At 38.3% G+C, this 16,866-nt stretch overlaps 1 protein-coding gene and 1 long non-coding RNA gene across 2 annotated transcripts in view; both read right to left on the reverse strand.

The window, feature by feature from the left end:
- LOC109194357 (C-type lectin domain family 12 member B) overlaps positions 1-16,866 on the reverse strand; it is a 159,144-nt gene that overhangs the window by 40,791 nt on the left and 101,487 nt on the right. The window lies entirely within an intron of this gene.
- Positions 969-6,218, reverse strand: LOC112843529 (uncharacterized). Its single transcript, XR_003215943.1, has 4 exons — positions 6,036-6,218; positions 3,120-3,230; positions 1,542-1,818; positions 969-1,022 (listed from the first exon to the last, which is right to left on the reverse strand). It is a non-coding gene; the product is annotated as an uncharacterized LOC112843529 (long non-coding RNA).

Below are 16,866 nucleotides of genomic sequence, written 5' to 3' on the forward strand. Positions count from 1 at the left end.
ACTTCTATTGTCACATCACATGTGCAGGTACACTGGTACAGCACATGTGAGTGAAATTCATGTGAGTGAACTCTGTGTCAAATACTGAGCTTCAGTAAAGATTCAAGTTGCAGTTATTTATAAGTCCTATCACCTTAAATCTTCACTCAAAGACAAATATCTTTGACAGTGCATATATAGGTGTATTATATATAAGAGACAAATGTTGTTCGTTTAATATGTTGGCATTACTAAATTTGGCTCAATGCTTACATATATGTGTAAAAAGAAAATGTACGAGCTGTGAAAACTGTTTCTAATAAACAAAGAGTAGACTGATATATTAAATATTCCTTTATTGGGTGAGAAAATCAGACCATGTCATAACTGCTTTAAGTCATACAGAATAGATATCAGAGCCTTAAACAGGCTGACTTCTGCTAAATGGGTCAAACTGGGCAGAAAGTCTACAAACACATAACATCCTTATAGAATATGATGTAACACTATAGATCAACTTACCTCAGAATATATAAAGCATATAAACAATTACAGCAATATGATGCAACAAACACAGCAGTGCTACTAATCCAAAATACTCAAAGCTTCATAGAACTGAAACAAACATTTATTTTTAGCTCCATCCTGCTGCTGATACATACTTTAGGTTTCTGAATATTAAACTTGTTGCTGCCTTTCATAGTGTGTAACTTGAAGGCCCTGAGTACTTTCTCCCACACTGACAACACTGGGATGATAACATTATTTGAACATTACCTAATAAGACTGATTCAGGACAGACAATTAGTTATGTTAAACTTTTCTAGCAGTCCTTCACAAACAGGGAACAGTCTGTCTATTCTCTCCATCTGTCAGCTGCTGCTGGCTCTTCCTCCTCCTCTTCCTCACACACTGCTGAGTTTGTCCTGGTGGATCATCAGGGGTGCAAAGCCTCACAGATGATGTGCAGCAGTGGGTCCCTCAGTCTGTCCTCACTCTGGACACTTGCAGTCGTCACACATGGAAATCAAATGTGTGATAAGCTGCAGGATTCAAACACAAGTGTAACTTATAAATACATGTTCATACTTTTATTCCACAATCAGAGAGAAAGAAACAGAGAGAGAGTGCAGGACAGACAGACAGGTGACAGTCTCAGGTGTACACACTGCTACAAAACAGCACAAGAGAAGGAGGATTTAGTGTTTGTGTTATTACGAGTGCTGAACAAGAAGAGTTCCAGATGGTCCAGTGGACACATGTGTGACTCCTGTGATTAAAGCATCTTTCTTTCAGCTTAACGAGTGAACCGTCAGCTCGTTCAAACACACGTTAAAGTCCGTTTGGCTCGACACCACCGAACAGAGGCAGCAATATAACATAGCTAACATTAACAGTGCAGTGAATCCTGCTTGTGCCGTCATATTCAGGACTGCAAACCGAGCAGCATCACTGACTTTCAGCTTGTTGTGTTTGTGGATATATGACTGACTTTAATTATCCATAAAATCATCACATTCTCTGTAAGAGAATCAATGAGTACTAAAAATGTGCACCTTTACCTGTGTGTTTTCTGGAACAGGAACAGGGTGATATCTGTGACACAACTCCCACAGCTGGTTGGGACTCGTGTTGTTTTCTGTTCGCAGTGGATGGTTGTCCCATCCACTGCAAAATGTATTAAAATCATCCTCCAGTCGAGGAAGAAAGATGTAATGGCAGCAAAAGGTGTGCGCAGCATTTGAAATGTCAAGAAGGCCTTCTTCCTCAAGGTTGTGAAGAACATTGTAGTAAATGCATGCAACGGCCACCCAGAGGTCTCTCCACAGTCGCTCTATTCTGAAATAATATATAAAAAATATTTAAATTAGGTATGGCCTTTCTTTGGTGTGTATGAGAAATTCCCTGCTTGTTTCCAACCCTACATGAAATGTGTGCATGACAACAGTAATAATACATTATCAGGGCATGTAGGAAGGACCCAGGCATATCACTTAAAAGGTGCCAAAAGGGTTGTAATGATCAGTGGCAATACATGAGATGACAACCAGACCATTAACACAGAATGAACATTCAGGGAAGGAAGTAACAGACTGGAAAAGGTGTGTGAATAACTAAAAATAGGGCAGAGTCCTGAAGGCTCTTTGGGGTTTGTAGGACCTGTCCAATATTTTCTTCCTTGAGGGGTAAATAATGGAAATTGAAAGAAACAACAACAACAAAAACACCTGACACATATGAGACAATATATCCTGCTGGATAGGGCACTGTTCTCTAAAGACATTTTACTATAAAACTTTTTTCATAAAACTATTGTTACGTTCTTTGTCTAGGCGAGTATCGAACGCAACAAGAAGTTGGCCCACCCACACACCACCCAACTAAGTACACAAACCACAATATCTTCTAAAAGTGCTAAGCAGCCATTTATTTTGCTTCAGCTGTGAGCAGTGCCAAAAATAACAAACAAAACTCCCTACTGGTCCCTATGCTGTCCTACACAAAATAAAAACCAACCAAAAGACAATCCACTTACCTAACTTTCTAACAAAAACAGGAGAAAACTTAATCAACAAAAATGGCTTCTCACGCCTACTATGCTGCTGCAGTGAAGGATATATACACAAGGTGAACAAAATGTACGATCGCTACTTGACAAGACTATTTACAACTATTTACAAAACTAAGACACTAACACCAAACACACGAGTGGAACATGGTGGATACACAGACGGACCAGCCAGCACAAAGACAGAAGACGCGACTTAAATACACACAGAGAAACACAAGGAGATTACACACAGCTGGGAATAATCAACCAGACGAGACAGAGGTAAAACTGAACACACTCACATGAGACGCAGACCTTCACAATAAAACAGGAAATGAGAACACTACACCAAGACGAAGACCTGACACTGAGAGACAGAATGACACATGGACCCTGAACTAAACTAAACGTAAGATACAACCGAGAACAAATCCTTAAACATGACATAAAACAAAACACTGACAACATTAAATCATAACATTATACCCTTTAAATGTTTATGTATTTTTAAATAATGGAAATAAAGCTGCAACACCTTCCATCTTATGTCAGAAACATTTGAGGTTGACAGTATTTTATGAGAACAAACCTTTGATTGTGCACACTCATTCCTGAAATGAAACTGCCTCTTCCTGTGCCACGAACAGTAAACATCAGCCGTGCAACCTCCACATTTTCCCATCCGTGGTTGCAACGAACCCTGAAAACAAAGAAAAGCACCTCAAAACATTCGAAGCTTTAAACAAACTTAGATCTGATAATAAAGAACAACTTATGCCTTAATCAGAGTGTTTTTAAAAAATGTAAAAGAATCCTTAAAATCTTTGATTGCTACTGCTCTAGAAGGCATAAAAAAAAAAAAATTGTCTCATGAATGCACTTTCCAGCATGTGTCAGTATGAAGTTTAATTTAACACAGCTGTTAAAACATTTTTCAGGATTTACCGGGTTGGTAACAATTATTTAGATTTATTGAATTTATAGGAAATTACACAAGTGCCATCTTGTATCATTATGATCTGTGTAAAGAGACAAGTTTAAGAATATTTTTGCAAAAATACGTTAAAGTTGGAAGTAATTGGCCGATGTTCCAATCTTGAAGATCAGCTGTGCCCATTTGTTGCACATTGTGGGAATGGAAAAGTTGAGGCCCTTGCAGGCTACCCACAATTTTCCCCAAACTGAGCGACCCAGCTAATTCAACACCTTTACCAAGCAGTGCTGTTATGTAATTGGATACAAGGGGTGAGACAGTAATATTTCCCTCCTTGGTTGTAGCTCCCTGACATTACAAGGGTAATCATTTTATGATGTCGGGTTCAGTGTTACACCAGGATTTCAAATACAGTATCATCATCAATAAGAATTAGTATTATCATTTCAGAATTGTAGGTAACCACTTTTAAATGCCATAGACTACTTATTTGTTTAATTTGATGTATTCTCTCTAGGAGAAAGCAGAGGGAATATCCCGTTTAACTTATGCTATCTGTTTAAGTTTAGATTTGTAAAGATATTGACCATATCCTTTTCTGAAAGTGTGGATATAATGGATGGGGTAAGGTACTGTCATGCCACAACTTTATAGTTGTTAAATTCTGGGTACAAGTATACATGCCCATCTTGTACATGTTTTTTAATATTATTATTATCATCATCATCACCACCATTAGTGCTGGGCGATATATCGAGTTTTTTAAAAATATCGATATATTTTCATACGAGATATAAGATGTGACAATATCGTTTATATCGATATAGTCTATGTTACGTTATAACTATACTTGTGGAGCCGTAAGTTTGCCTCTCTTCCGTCCATTTTTGTCTCTACGCTGCGTTACTGGGCCTTGTCTCTCCTTCAGTGAACAACTCCCCCTCCTCCCCCAAAGCTTCACCTGCAGACAACGACAAGATGAACACGGCAAATCTCCGTGTTACCGTGGATTTCCCCATGCTTGGGGCTGGACGGCGTCAATGTGTTAGAGAGCTAACCGCGCTAATGAGCTAACCGCGCTAATGAGCTAACCACGCTAACGCCATGCACGGCCTGAAATCCTTTCATTCTCTCAAAAGTTGACCGCGCGCATTATGTATGAATTCTGGTTGTGCTTGATGACCGCGAACAGTTTTTCCATGTGCTAGACGGCGCACAGCAATCTGTCAAAAAATGTTTCAGTACGACTTTGGTGAGCTACGGAGCTGCACCGCTTGATAGATTGTCGGAGCATTACGGCTACCGTAGTGGAGCCTCGCGGAGTGATACGTACTGTGCTTCAACGTAATATTACCGTATTGTGTGTGTATAAGGACCATAAATGGCTCCTGTGCAGAGACACGGTTAAGAGGATTTCGAATTGCAGGCTGTCAGTCATGCAGTAGAACTTGGGAGCAGCTGTGAAATCTGTCTCTTTGTTATTATGCTCAGCATCTTTTAGTTTACATTTTGACTGCACAATTGTGAGCTTTTTGTTATGCACAAAAACAACATTGTGTTCTTTTATTTATGGAGCATTATTATTTAATAAACGCTGATAATTTATTAGAGTAAATTCTTCATGTACATCTACGCTGTATGTTAATAAAAGTGCCTGTGTGACATCTAGGACACAGCTTTGACTAAACTCTCTTTTTGTTCTTACCTTATGGCTTAAAAAAAATAAATATCGAGATATATATCGTATATCGCCATCCAGCTAAAAAATATCGAGATATGAATTTTGGGTCATATCGCCCAGCTCTAACCACCATCCTACCCAATTACATGTTTCTTTTAATCAGGTTATGCTGTTTTAATGACTTTACAGTATAATTTACATTGTGTTCCTTCAATTTTCCCTAATTGTATGTTATATTAATCCCATATTTCCGTTTTAATATTTCTAATGTTTGCCTTGTTTTCTTCACTGCCTGGTCTGCTTCTGTCTCGCCTGTATGGATGCATTTACACCTAAATTTCCCCAACAAAGGATGTTTTAATTCACAACTATTCCAGTGAAACACGAGTCTCCCATCTTCCTGATACCGGTCTCGAGGTTTTGTTCACCAAAGCACACACCAACTTCATACTGACGGACATATCACTGCCCTATTCCCGCCTTGTCTGACCGTGTTTTGTGGCTTTGGTTCACTTCACCTCACTCTTCCCCATTCTTGTCATTAAATCAGGCCGTTCTGCAACCATGGCAGCCATTCACTCTATGGCTTTATTCATGGTGTATTTTACCCCTTCACCAAATGCCGTTCTCGTTTCCCACATTATATTTGCAGTGTTCGTCTATCTATCAACATCTGTGGAGTATGGTTTTGTACCGAGTATCCTATTTTGTAGAGCACAGCATGTAAAGGTTAGCTCGGTTAGGAGGATGGTAGCATGTAGCGCTTAGTGAGACACGCCTCAGACGAGTTGAGCAAAGACCCCGTCTGTGTACTTTATACGTGACCAACTGATTTAAATAAAATTAACGTTTCAAAAGACAAACTTGAAGATAAAACATAATATACTTACCGGAGAACCGCCAGGGTTTGCCGCTGCCATCTTGCCGCTCCTGAATTCAAAACTGCCTCTGCAGACAGGCAGGGGAGGCGCGGAAATTTTCTTTGAGTTAGTCAAACGTTTTCCTCAGTTCGAGTAGATGATAAAATAAAAGAAAAATGAATGGGATTTTAAGTAGGACTAGGCGTTCTGTAATGATCTTTATTTAGGAGAAAAACTTAATCCCTCACCTCTAAACAGCTCTCTTTTCAGGAGACACACTGCTGGCTAATGATGTCATGTGATCAAACAGCGTAATTTAATTGGCTGAGAGCCGCTAGACTTGATCTAGTGCTGATTGCTCTGGCTTGGGTCATTTAAGTTCATCACTTTTGCAGTTGAATTTTTGCAGGTGAATTTTTGCAGTTGAATTTTTTGCAGGTGAATATTTTTGCAGGGAAATTTGGAGGATAAAAATTCAGTGTTATAAATTCAATGTCTAAAAATAGTTGGATTCTGATGATACTATATTTCTTCCATATTGTTGGGGAGGGTAAGATTGTTGGTTCAAATTATTCAAAATTTGTCTAGAACGACAGCGGCGTCTGTTAAGAAGCGCATTTTCTCGGAGGTAACGCTCCCTCCTGGGTAAAGACGTTTATCCTTGACCTACCCTGAAGAGTAGGGATAGTACGGTACGACAAGCCGGGGAAAACTGGGGAATCTTCAAAATTGCTAGGAGTTAGAGTCTCCTATTCTTGCGCTTTTTTGGCTACCGGTAAATTAAGTTAGGGCTAGAAAATCTGGACAGAGCAGTTCGAGTCTGGTCTGGTGAGTTGGTCGCAAAAAACCTGGGGTTTGCCCGTTCGAGTCGGTTATGGTAAATTTATCAAAATTATATAGGTTTAAGAGGCCTAAAAAATCTGTGCAGTTGTAATTAATAAGACGTCTGTAATATAAAATATGAGATCTATGAGTAAGATCAGTCTCTGTGTCAGCAATGCACAGCCGGATGTGCACTGATGGTGTGTGTAAATGCAAATGAGGAGCGGTGACGCGCAGAGAGGGTGGTTTCAGTCTCGAGAGTATTGAGCTTTATAACTATTGTTTGCAAATATTGCTAAATGCCTGTATATAAGAGGTTGGTTTTGCTTATTACGAGAGTATAAATACAGTTTGAATATATTAGTGTGGATGTATAGTAATTGACTGAATTTTGATAGATGTATATATCTTGAGTAATAAATGGTGGGGTGTTTTATTTTTAGCTATGTGTGTGTGGTGTGAAGCTGTGTGTGAGACGATGAGAGGTTTCAGTTTTTCTTTTTCTTTTTTCTTTTGACTTGCTCTTTCTGATCATGGAAGGCATGTCCAAGATACTCGCATGAAAGCGTATTTTGAGTGATTTTAACCGTGTGAATGTTGTCAGTATTAGATTTGAGTGACTCTGCGTGATTTGTCTGAGTGAGTGGAAAATGGAAGTTTGAGAGAGAAAAGGCAGTGTGTGTGAGACGAGTCATGGCGTCTGAAAGAGGTTAGAACATTTAAAAGTGTGTATGAAATATATTTCTTTTGTGATGAAAAGTAGGATGTTTTAAAGTTTGAAAGTGCTTTTAATTCAAGAAATGCATGAGTGATGGTATGAGAGGTTGAGTTTATTTTTATGTTTGAAAGAGCTCTATTTAAAAGTGTGAGTGAAATGAAGGTGTATTGTTTTTAGATCAAGATTTAGTAGAATTAAAGAGGGTCTTTAGACGATAAATACAAAGAGAGACAGACTCTGCAGAGAACAGGAAATAGTGAACAGGAACTCTGCATGCCCATAAAAGGAACTGACTGTGTAAAGAAAGAACACAGAGAGACAGATGAGTTACCTCTAGGCACATGAAGCAAATGAAGCCTTTAAGAAAAAGAAATGAATATGATACTAATTATATGCTTTAGTGTGCCAATACAGGTGGACTTCTCTCAACATTGAACCTTGAGTACGGCGGCAGAACAATAGATTAATAGAATTGGGAGAAAATAAGCCAGGCTTTGGCTCGAAATTGTGCAGCTTGATCTCTCACTTTGTCCTTGACCCTGAGAAGAAGCTTAAAGGCCAGTCAATCGCCTGATGAAGACCGACAGAACATCGTGGACTTGAATACAGCAGGCAAACGGCAGTGCCACTGATCCATTAACACTGATGACGACTGAGGACTATGGAACGCCAGGACTGCCATAATGAATTACTTAAATACACCATTAAATAATTAATTAAATGTGGCAATAATTAATTAAAATGGGAATTAATTAATTAAATACATAGTTATGACACATGTAATTAATTAATTATTGACACATTTAATTAATTATTTATGTATTTCACATTTTAATTAATTATTGACACATTTAATTAATTAATTATTGACACATTTAATTAATTATTTGTGTATTTCACATTTTAATTAATTATTGACACATTTAATTAATTATTTCATGATATATTTATTTATTTCATTTTGGCAGTCCTGGCGCTTGGCTCTCACCATGAAATAATTTTATCTGTCAGCCTCACCCATCAAACTCAGGGGGCGGGGTTAACGCTGATCGACTCAAAACCATTGCTTTGGCCTGGTGGCCATTGTTTTTAGCCCACAACAACCGGCAGAACTGAACTTTGAAAAACCCTGTTTGTGTGTCACCAAAAACAGTTTTAATATTTTTTAGCCGAGAATGTAGTGGTTTAATCTTCATATGTCTGGTCGGTTTGTCAAGATACAGCCTCTTTGCAAAAGTGCTTCGATGATTTCGGAGATGTCTGGCCAGTCTCACGGCAAAGCGTGGGATAGACCCGCTCGCCTCGCAAGCAATCGAGCTGTTATTACCGCCGACAAAGCGCAGGCCCCGGTACACAGCTGTAATAACCCCCGCTGACACTGACTTATTTTACTGAGGTTATATTTATCGGGGTGTTATTTCCTGATGTTCGTATGTGTCCTACGTGTTTCAGTCGCCAATTCTGAATTATAACTAACATTAAAAACATGTTTAAGGAGGAGGGAGAGCAAATAAATTCGATTAACAGCTGATCTTTGGGTTTCTGTTCAGTAATCAGCGTGACCTGCGTATAAACGCAGAAGAGAGATAACGTTGGTGTTTCCGTCATGTAGTAGCTGCTGGCTTTAACTGTACAAAGGTGGTTCGACACTATGAAACACATACAGACTTCATGATGTTGGGCTAATATTTTTATTGTGAATATTAATCATGAGGGTAAACGGACCTGTACACCACGGAGCAAGATCAGCATCTCCATGACATCTTCAGATCTCTGAGTTAACACAGAGTTTCCCAGCTGACTATCTAACTGTCATCTACGAATATGTCACGGGTCATATCAATATGATTTTACAGAAAAGCATCCTTAATACTGCCAACTATTCCAGAGACGTGAAAATCTACAGCATAAAGAACACAAAAATATAGCAGTCTAACGAAACACTGTAACAGAGATGAACCGTCAGTTTGTCGCAGATCAAAGTGGAATGAAAGTGATTGGTTGAACAGTTCGTGATCTGTGTTATCTGCATTTTCATCAGCGTAAGAGACTCAGCAGCAGATTAGACTAACAGTTATACATTTAATAAATTACCAAATGAATCCACGATCGAACCTGTTCCGACAGTTTGAGTTTGTATTCCCTCAGCTGCAGACTCGCTGCTGTTTAAATGTTTGACAGGAAGATTAGATATAAAGCAAACGTCAAACATAGACTCAGTCTGCGGTCACATTTGATATGAGGCCAGCACGGATATTGGCTGTGTCCTGTTTTAAGATCATACATGTAAAATTGTTGTCTGACCTCCGTCGATCCAGCCGCTCAGAGTCCGTGGTTACCATGGTTACTGCATAAGCAGCTATAATGTAAACATTACGCAGCATGGGTGTTTATGTTTTTCATTGCAAAAGAACTGTCTGAATGGTTAACTGACATTAACTTGGATAAATTATAGTTAAGGAGTATCACAGATAACGCCCATGTGAGCTGCTGAAATAAGTAGGCTATTACTGAAATATACGTGCTATATCATAAACTACAATATAAATAGGGAGGTCCTATTAACATGTTTAGTTTTAAAGGACACCTTCCTGCCTTTAGTCTCATTCATGAGCAGTATTAGTTTTCTTCTAACATCCAGAAGTCTGCACGATGTGTTTCATAGTTTGTAACAAACCTTTTACAGTTAAACATAACATGACCGAAAAAGAAAAGAGAGAGAGAGAGAGAGAGAGAGAGAGAGAGAGAGAGAAATCACACAAATTATATGTTAAGCTCATTTATTTTTAGTTAAGTAAACTCTAAAAATTCTAACATAGCTGGTGCTTAGAATACAGTTAAATAACTATTAAAAACAGATGATATAATATTTCTGTCCAGGTTGCAGTCTTCATGATGAACACGCTGTTGCAAACTCTGCTCCTCTCGGTGGAAATGCGCCTTCTCTTTCCTCTTTGTATAAAAACATTTTAAAAGTCAGTTTAATCTCAAAATTCACTGTTAAATCCGAAACACACCAGATAAAGAAAAGCGAATAGTTCAGTCTAACACATGTGCCAGTGAACCATTAAACGTCTGTAAAACTATGCAGTTATGAAACGTAACTTTAACCTCAGCCAAACCGATTTGCTCAGTTGTAAATAAAACAGCGAAGTAAACGTGACCCGACAGACAAAACCTGAGTGAATTAAGTCCAGCGTTTAACCACTGAGAGCTAAAACTCAGGTGAGGTTTCAAAGCTGTGTGCAGGTAATTGGACATCAGCTGCCGATAAAGTGGCTTCGCCTACAAAGTGCTCTGTAAGAAAACAAGCTCCAGCAGCTCTGCGCTCGGGAAAAATACTATATTTACTTATGTTGTGCAGAAAAATGCGCTGACATTGCGTTATATCGAGCACCGGCTGCCCAGTTAAACTGTGACTATCACCAGGTAACGTGGGCGTGTTTCTTGAATTAGCAGCAGGTGTTAAACAGCTGACAGGTGAGGAGGAGGATGCATGCAGGTAAACTGAGGGCCTGCTGAGCTGATCGCTGGTGTCGTGAGAAACATGTCAGCTCGTTCTTTATGTTACAGAAGCACAGAGACACAAGACCAGGCGGAAAGAGACGATCGTTCGGTGAAAATGAGAATCTGCGAATGCAACATGTGGAACGCGGAGAGTGGAATATGTAAACAAACCGGTTGACGTAACCCCCCTCGGTGCACTCTGCATGCTGACTGTTAGCAGAGCTACTGAAATCTCTGAAAACATCTGAGCACTTTTGCAAACATGTTCTATGTTGACAACCTGACCAGACATGAAGATTACGGCGCGACATTCGCGGCTAAAACACTGTTAAAAGTGTAGTTGGTGACAGAAAAACGGGGTATTTTAAAACTACACCACCACCATTGCTGCCTGTGATTTGAAACGCATTCTGGGATACCTGGCTGCCTCAAGTCTACAGAAGCGATCGATTATCTAGGATCGACCTGTTTTGACTTACATTGCACGGCAACCAATCAAATGTTAGAGAAGCTGCATGGGCAGCGTTAACCCCGCCCCGTGAGTTTGATGGGTGAGTCTGACAGATAAAATTAATTCATGATGAGAGCCAGGCGCCAGGACTGCCAAAATGAAATAAATAAATATATCATGAAATAATTAATTAAATGTGTCAATAATTAATTAAAATGTGAAATACATAAATAATTAATTAAATGTGTCAATAATTAATTAATTAAATGTGTCAATAATTAATTAAAATATGAAATACATAAATAATTAATTAAATGTGTCAATAATTAATTAATTACATGTGTCATAACTATTTATTTAATTAATTAATTCCCATTTTAATTAATTATTGCCACATTTAATTAATTATTTAATGGTGTATTTAAGTAATTCATTATGGCAGTCCTGGCGTTCCATAGAGGACCAGCAGCAGCATGTAAGAGTAATGCAACATGTACTGTGAAAATACAGGCTGGGCAGTTGAACAGTGGGATAAAGAATTGTGGAAGAGCACTGGACATTGAGTGTCATATTTGCTATGCTTGGAGCAATCTTGGAAGAGAAGACTGAAAGGATGAATGGAGAAGAAAACAGAACAAATGAAAATAAGACTGAAGGCATTGAATGTGATATTTTGCCATGCTGGGACTTAACTTAAAAGAAAAGACTGTAAAGAAACAGAGAAGAAGACAACAGCTGAGTTGAGACTGTGTTTGCTGGAGCTTTGAAGCCCGAACAGGACACTGTGAATGAAAGAGGACCAGTGAGAGATGAACCTGGACGAGTTTGACTGCGAGAATATAGGATATAATTGGAATGAAAATTGAAGCCTGAACTCATGAGTGTTTAGTGATGTCCACCACAGCATAACAAAGAGGTAAACACGAATAGAAACACACATGCATAAATGGTTACATGTGAAATTATTTTTGAAATGAATCAGAAGTGAGATAGTTTGAATTTAAAGCTCAGTGAAAAGATGCATAAATTAAATATGAATACATAAAAAATGCAATGATTAGCACAATATAGGATGCAATGAAGAAAGCAGCTTACACTCAATTAGCATGAAATGCAATGATGACGAAAAACGCTTACATTCATATTCATGACACAAACATGACATAACTGGTATTTGTGGCAGGAAAGAGAGAGAAGTGGGTCGTTTAAGCAATGATGATAATAATGAAAATGTCTTAGTTTTGTTATTTTCAGGAGTAAAGCAGACCCGGACCAACTCTCCAGATCCAGCAGTCGGAAGAAATTAGAGGTTAACATCAATGGATAAGTTAAGGCAAGTTTCTGGTTGAATTGTTCACAGAATGATGTGTCCAGGAACCTGAAAAGCAAGCCCTAGCTCCTGGCTGAAGACCAGGAGGGCTTTTATTCAAGGTGGGAAATCAAAAATGTGGGTTAGTAACTCGGGGAAAAGAAAACTGACTGCTTAACTGGAGAATTGGGAAGTGTCTGGGAGACTGCGAAGCCATAGATGCAAAATACCACACACAAACAGAAAATGCATTAACCTTACAAAGACAAGCTCATGAAGCTTGTCTAATCAAAGCTTAATGCATAGAGACATTGATTGAAAACCTGGCTAAGAACATAAGCATATGCAATGAAGATCAGCTTGCTGCTTGTATGAGTGAGAGAATGGTGTGAATGTTTAATAAAATAGATGGAAAAAAAAACAAACAAAAGAAAAGTGATTAAAGCAGTTTTTATAAGAGTGACTTAGGAGTGCTCTCGTACTGAGTGATTAAAACCAGTGGTGTCATGTTACGGCTGTGTGCAGACAGGAATAGGACCCAAGGTGCAGACTCCGGAGACAGTCATGAACTCAAAACAGCTTTATTGCTGAACAAAGAATATCTACAAAACCTAAACTGAGAAGAAACTAACAAAACACACACAGGGAGATACACACAGCATGAGGGTAGATCGCGACAATGACAAACTGAAACACAGGGCTTAAATACATAGAGGGAGCAATCAGGGAATGGGCAACAGGAGGGAAACACAGCTGGGGCAAATCAGGACTAACGAGACAAGGAAAGCAAAACCAGATACACTAACATGAAACACGGACTTTCAAAGTAAAACAGGAAACATAACACAGAGACGCGAACTTAACAAGGGGATACAGCCGACAGGGGAGACAGAGCAAGTATAGAACACAGAGACATAAACCATAAGACGGAACTCTAAGAAACCAAAGACTAGAAATGATAAATAATATAATAAACTCAAAAGCCCTGGGTCAACCACCCAGGCATCCTAACAAGTGGTTAGTATAGACAGAAAATGAAAATAATTCAATAATGTGATAAGGTGTAAACATGTATTTCTCTTGTCAAGTTGGCTGTTGAGCTGTGAGTCACTATGCAAATTAGCTGGAGTGAGTGAGCGACAAAGACACTTCCTGTGTGCGTGTGTGTCGGAGGCTTTCAGTTCGAGAGAGAGCGGTGGTGTGGAGGATCATTTGGCAAAATATATAATGGTAAAGTATCAGGATATTTGATTACAGTGGTCAGGTCTGCTCAGAGGGGCAGATTTGGACAGGAAATTTATAATTTAGGGATGATACGTTGTTGAAATTGGTTTATCTGAATGAAAACATGGCAAAGTGAGGAAGGGTGACATTGTGCAAACGGTCTTTGATCTTTTGACGAGGTTTTCGGTGTGTTGAAAGGGTGAACTTTGAGATTGTTTCAGATTTTTGAGGCTGCTGTTTCTATTTCGAGAGAGGGAGTTTTATTAAACATGGTTATGTCCAAAAGGGCCCATAGTTTTTGTAACAGTGCACTCAGGAAAAAACCTGTCAGGTGATTTTGTTTGGTACTTTGATGAGCTAATAATCAGCTCTCTTTTTTCATTTTTGTTCTAAGCAGGCCTGGAAGAGAGTGAACGGACGGCGCTGACAAAATTACCAAGTACGAAAATCAGGTGGGCTTTACAGATTATAATTGATTACAATCAGAGACTGATTGGCGGCGAGTCTCTGTCTACAAGGATTGTATCGAGTCAATCCAGTCAAAAGTATAGAGAACTATTTTCCTAAAAAGGAAAACGAAATAAAACAAATGATTGAGCTCATTTTGCTGATGTGGAGCATCTGATGACGTGCGCGGAAGGCTGCAGTATCAGCAAAAATATCATGTGTGGATGCATGTGAGTGAATGTGAGTGACTAGACTAAGGTGGGAATGAATAAATGTGGACAAATTTACCATGTGAGGAAAAGAAAGGGGATGCTTTGTTTTGCTTTTGCCATAAGCAGGACAAGTGGGAGACTTAAATCTGGGGATGCTGATGTTTGCATGGAGAAAAGTTCTTTTTACTGGGGTTAGATTATGGGATTACATTATATTGTTGGGAGAATGCTAAATGCTAAAAGGGAAACATTGTTTGATGAAATTCAAGTTACCATTAACTGAGGTAACACATGATTAATAACTGTTCTGTTTAAGTTTATTTTGTCATGACACAGACTGGATCATAAAGGGAGAGTATGAAATGTAAAGTACAGGTTTTGTTTTCAGGAAATTCCAAGGATCCAGAGTTCGATGGAGCAGGAGTTTGAGAAGATTTGACATGATGATTAAATTAATTTTGTTCCTTAAACACAGGTTTTCAGGGCTGGAGCAAAATACCGGAGAGGAGGATGGCTGAAGTGTTCTGAGAAATGATATGACTAACCTTTTTCCTTTTAATTTGTTAAGCTTGGGTGGAGCATTTTGAGTTTTTTGCCACATGAGATGTGTCAAAAAAGAGAGGGGTTTAAGGTTTAATTTGTTTAATTTAAAATGGGTTTTAGTATGATTTTATAACGATTGGGGTTGTTTGATAATTTAGATATAGTAAAACTGAGGCAGAAAATGTTATTTTTTAAAAAAAGGATTAAAATGAACTGAATTCGGTTTAGAAGATAAAATGCTGGGGTTCATAAGAAGTTGTACACCAAACTTAAAGGGAAACTGTGGGAATAATAATAATGGGGAGGATTAGTGAAGACTTGGAGTAGAAAATGTGTGATTTCTTTTTGATTTTTAGGATAAGTTGTTATAATGTAGGCTTTAGAAACAGATATTAAATAGATTTATTTCTAGGGTAGAGGAGAGCTTTTTACGAGGATGTTAAAAGTGTTACTGACCCAAATGAATAGTATTGCCAAGGGCCTGAAATTCCTTTAGCTTGTAACTGAATTTGAGTTGGCCCTGTAACAAGTGACAGACAAGAGGAACTGAATAGGAGTTTGCGTGTAACTAAACGGGGTGACATGTAAAATATTGAGATGACACATGTAGCTCTAAATTAGTCCTCTTATATAAAATGTAGTTACAGAATAACAGATGCTTGTTGAAGTGACCAAGTTTTTGTTTAAAACAGAAGCAAAGGGAGAAAGCTTATATAGTTTGGTTAAGTCTGATAAAGTATAAATTAGAGTGAATCATTACATTAAGAGCAGCAAAATGAAATAAAGTGATATATTAAAACAGGTTAAACACAGGAAATGTGAGTTCTAAAATACAGGTGGAGTTCAGCTTTTAGCTATGAGGAAATTTATTTAGGAGCTATTGATAATGTGCTTACACTTAGTGATTGAAGTGGTTGTTTTTTAGTAGAATAAGCTGTTATAATGATTTTCTATACATTTTCTTGTGAATGGTGACTTTAGATGAGAGGTAGGCCCTTGCAGCAGTGACAGTTTTGTGCAGAGGATGTGGGTGATCAGATAAGGAACAACAGGAAACATATGACAGCAGTGTAGTAAGACTGTTGAAAGCTGTAGATTGAGATGAGTGATGTTTAAGATTATATAGGAACAAAAGTCAGAAGGTCAAAACATAATTAGGTTCAGGCTTTTTAATAAAGAGAGCACTTGAGGAACAGAGTAAGTTAGAGCCGTAGTAGGGAGAAAGTGTTTTCTATCATTTACAGGAGAAGATTTCCACGAGAGAGGGACCAAGGAAGAACCTGACTTTACCCATGGAGTGTTCTTAGGGGGAGCTGGCATTGCTAGAGAGGGTCAGAGTAATGTTATAAGTGTGTGGTGACCCTTTTTAAGGGTCACCAAGAGAGGGAGTATCGAGAGGAGAAATATTTTACTGCTATTATTTGCTGCTACTTTTATAATCATCATTACCATTTCATGATTGAGGGTGATGTTGCTTTCACAGATGCATTCAGATGTTCAAATATATTGGTATTATATCAGTCTTTATTACAAGTCCAGTTATAACCACTTCGAACTGTTGAGTTGAATCTATAATTTTAAATGCTTTTCTAATGCTTCGATAATCTTAAATGTTTCTGTGTAGACTG

The sequence above is a fragment of the Oreochromis niloticus genome, linkage group LG22 (genome assembly GCF_001858045.2).
Source record: "Oreochromis niloticus isolate F11D_XX linkage group LG22, O_niloticus_UMD_NMBU, whole genome shotgun sequence".
Lineage (NCBI taxonomy): Eukaryota > Metazoa > Chordata > Actinopteri > Cichliformes > Cichlidae > Oreochromis > Oreochromis niloticus.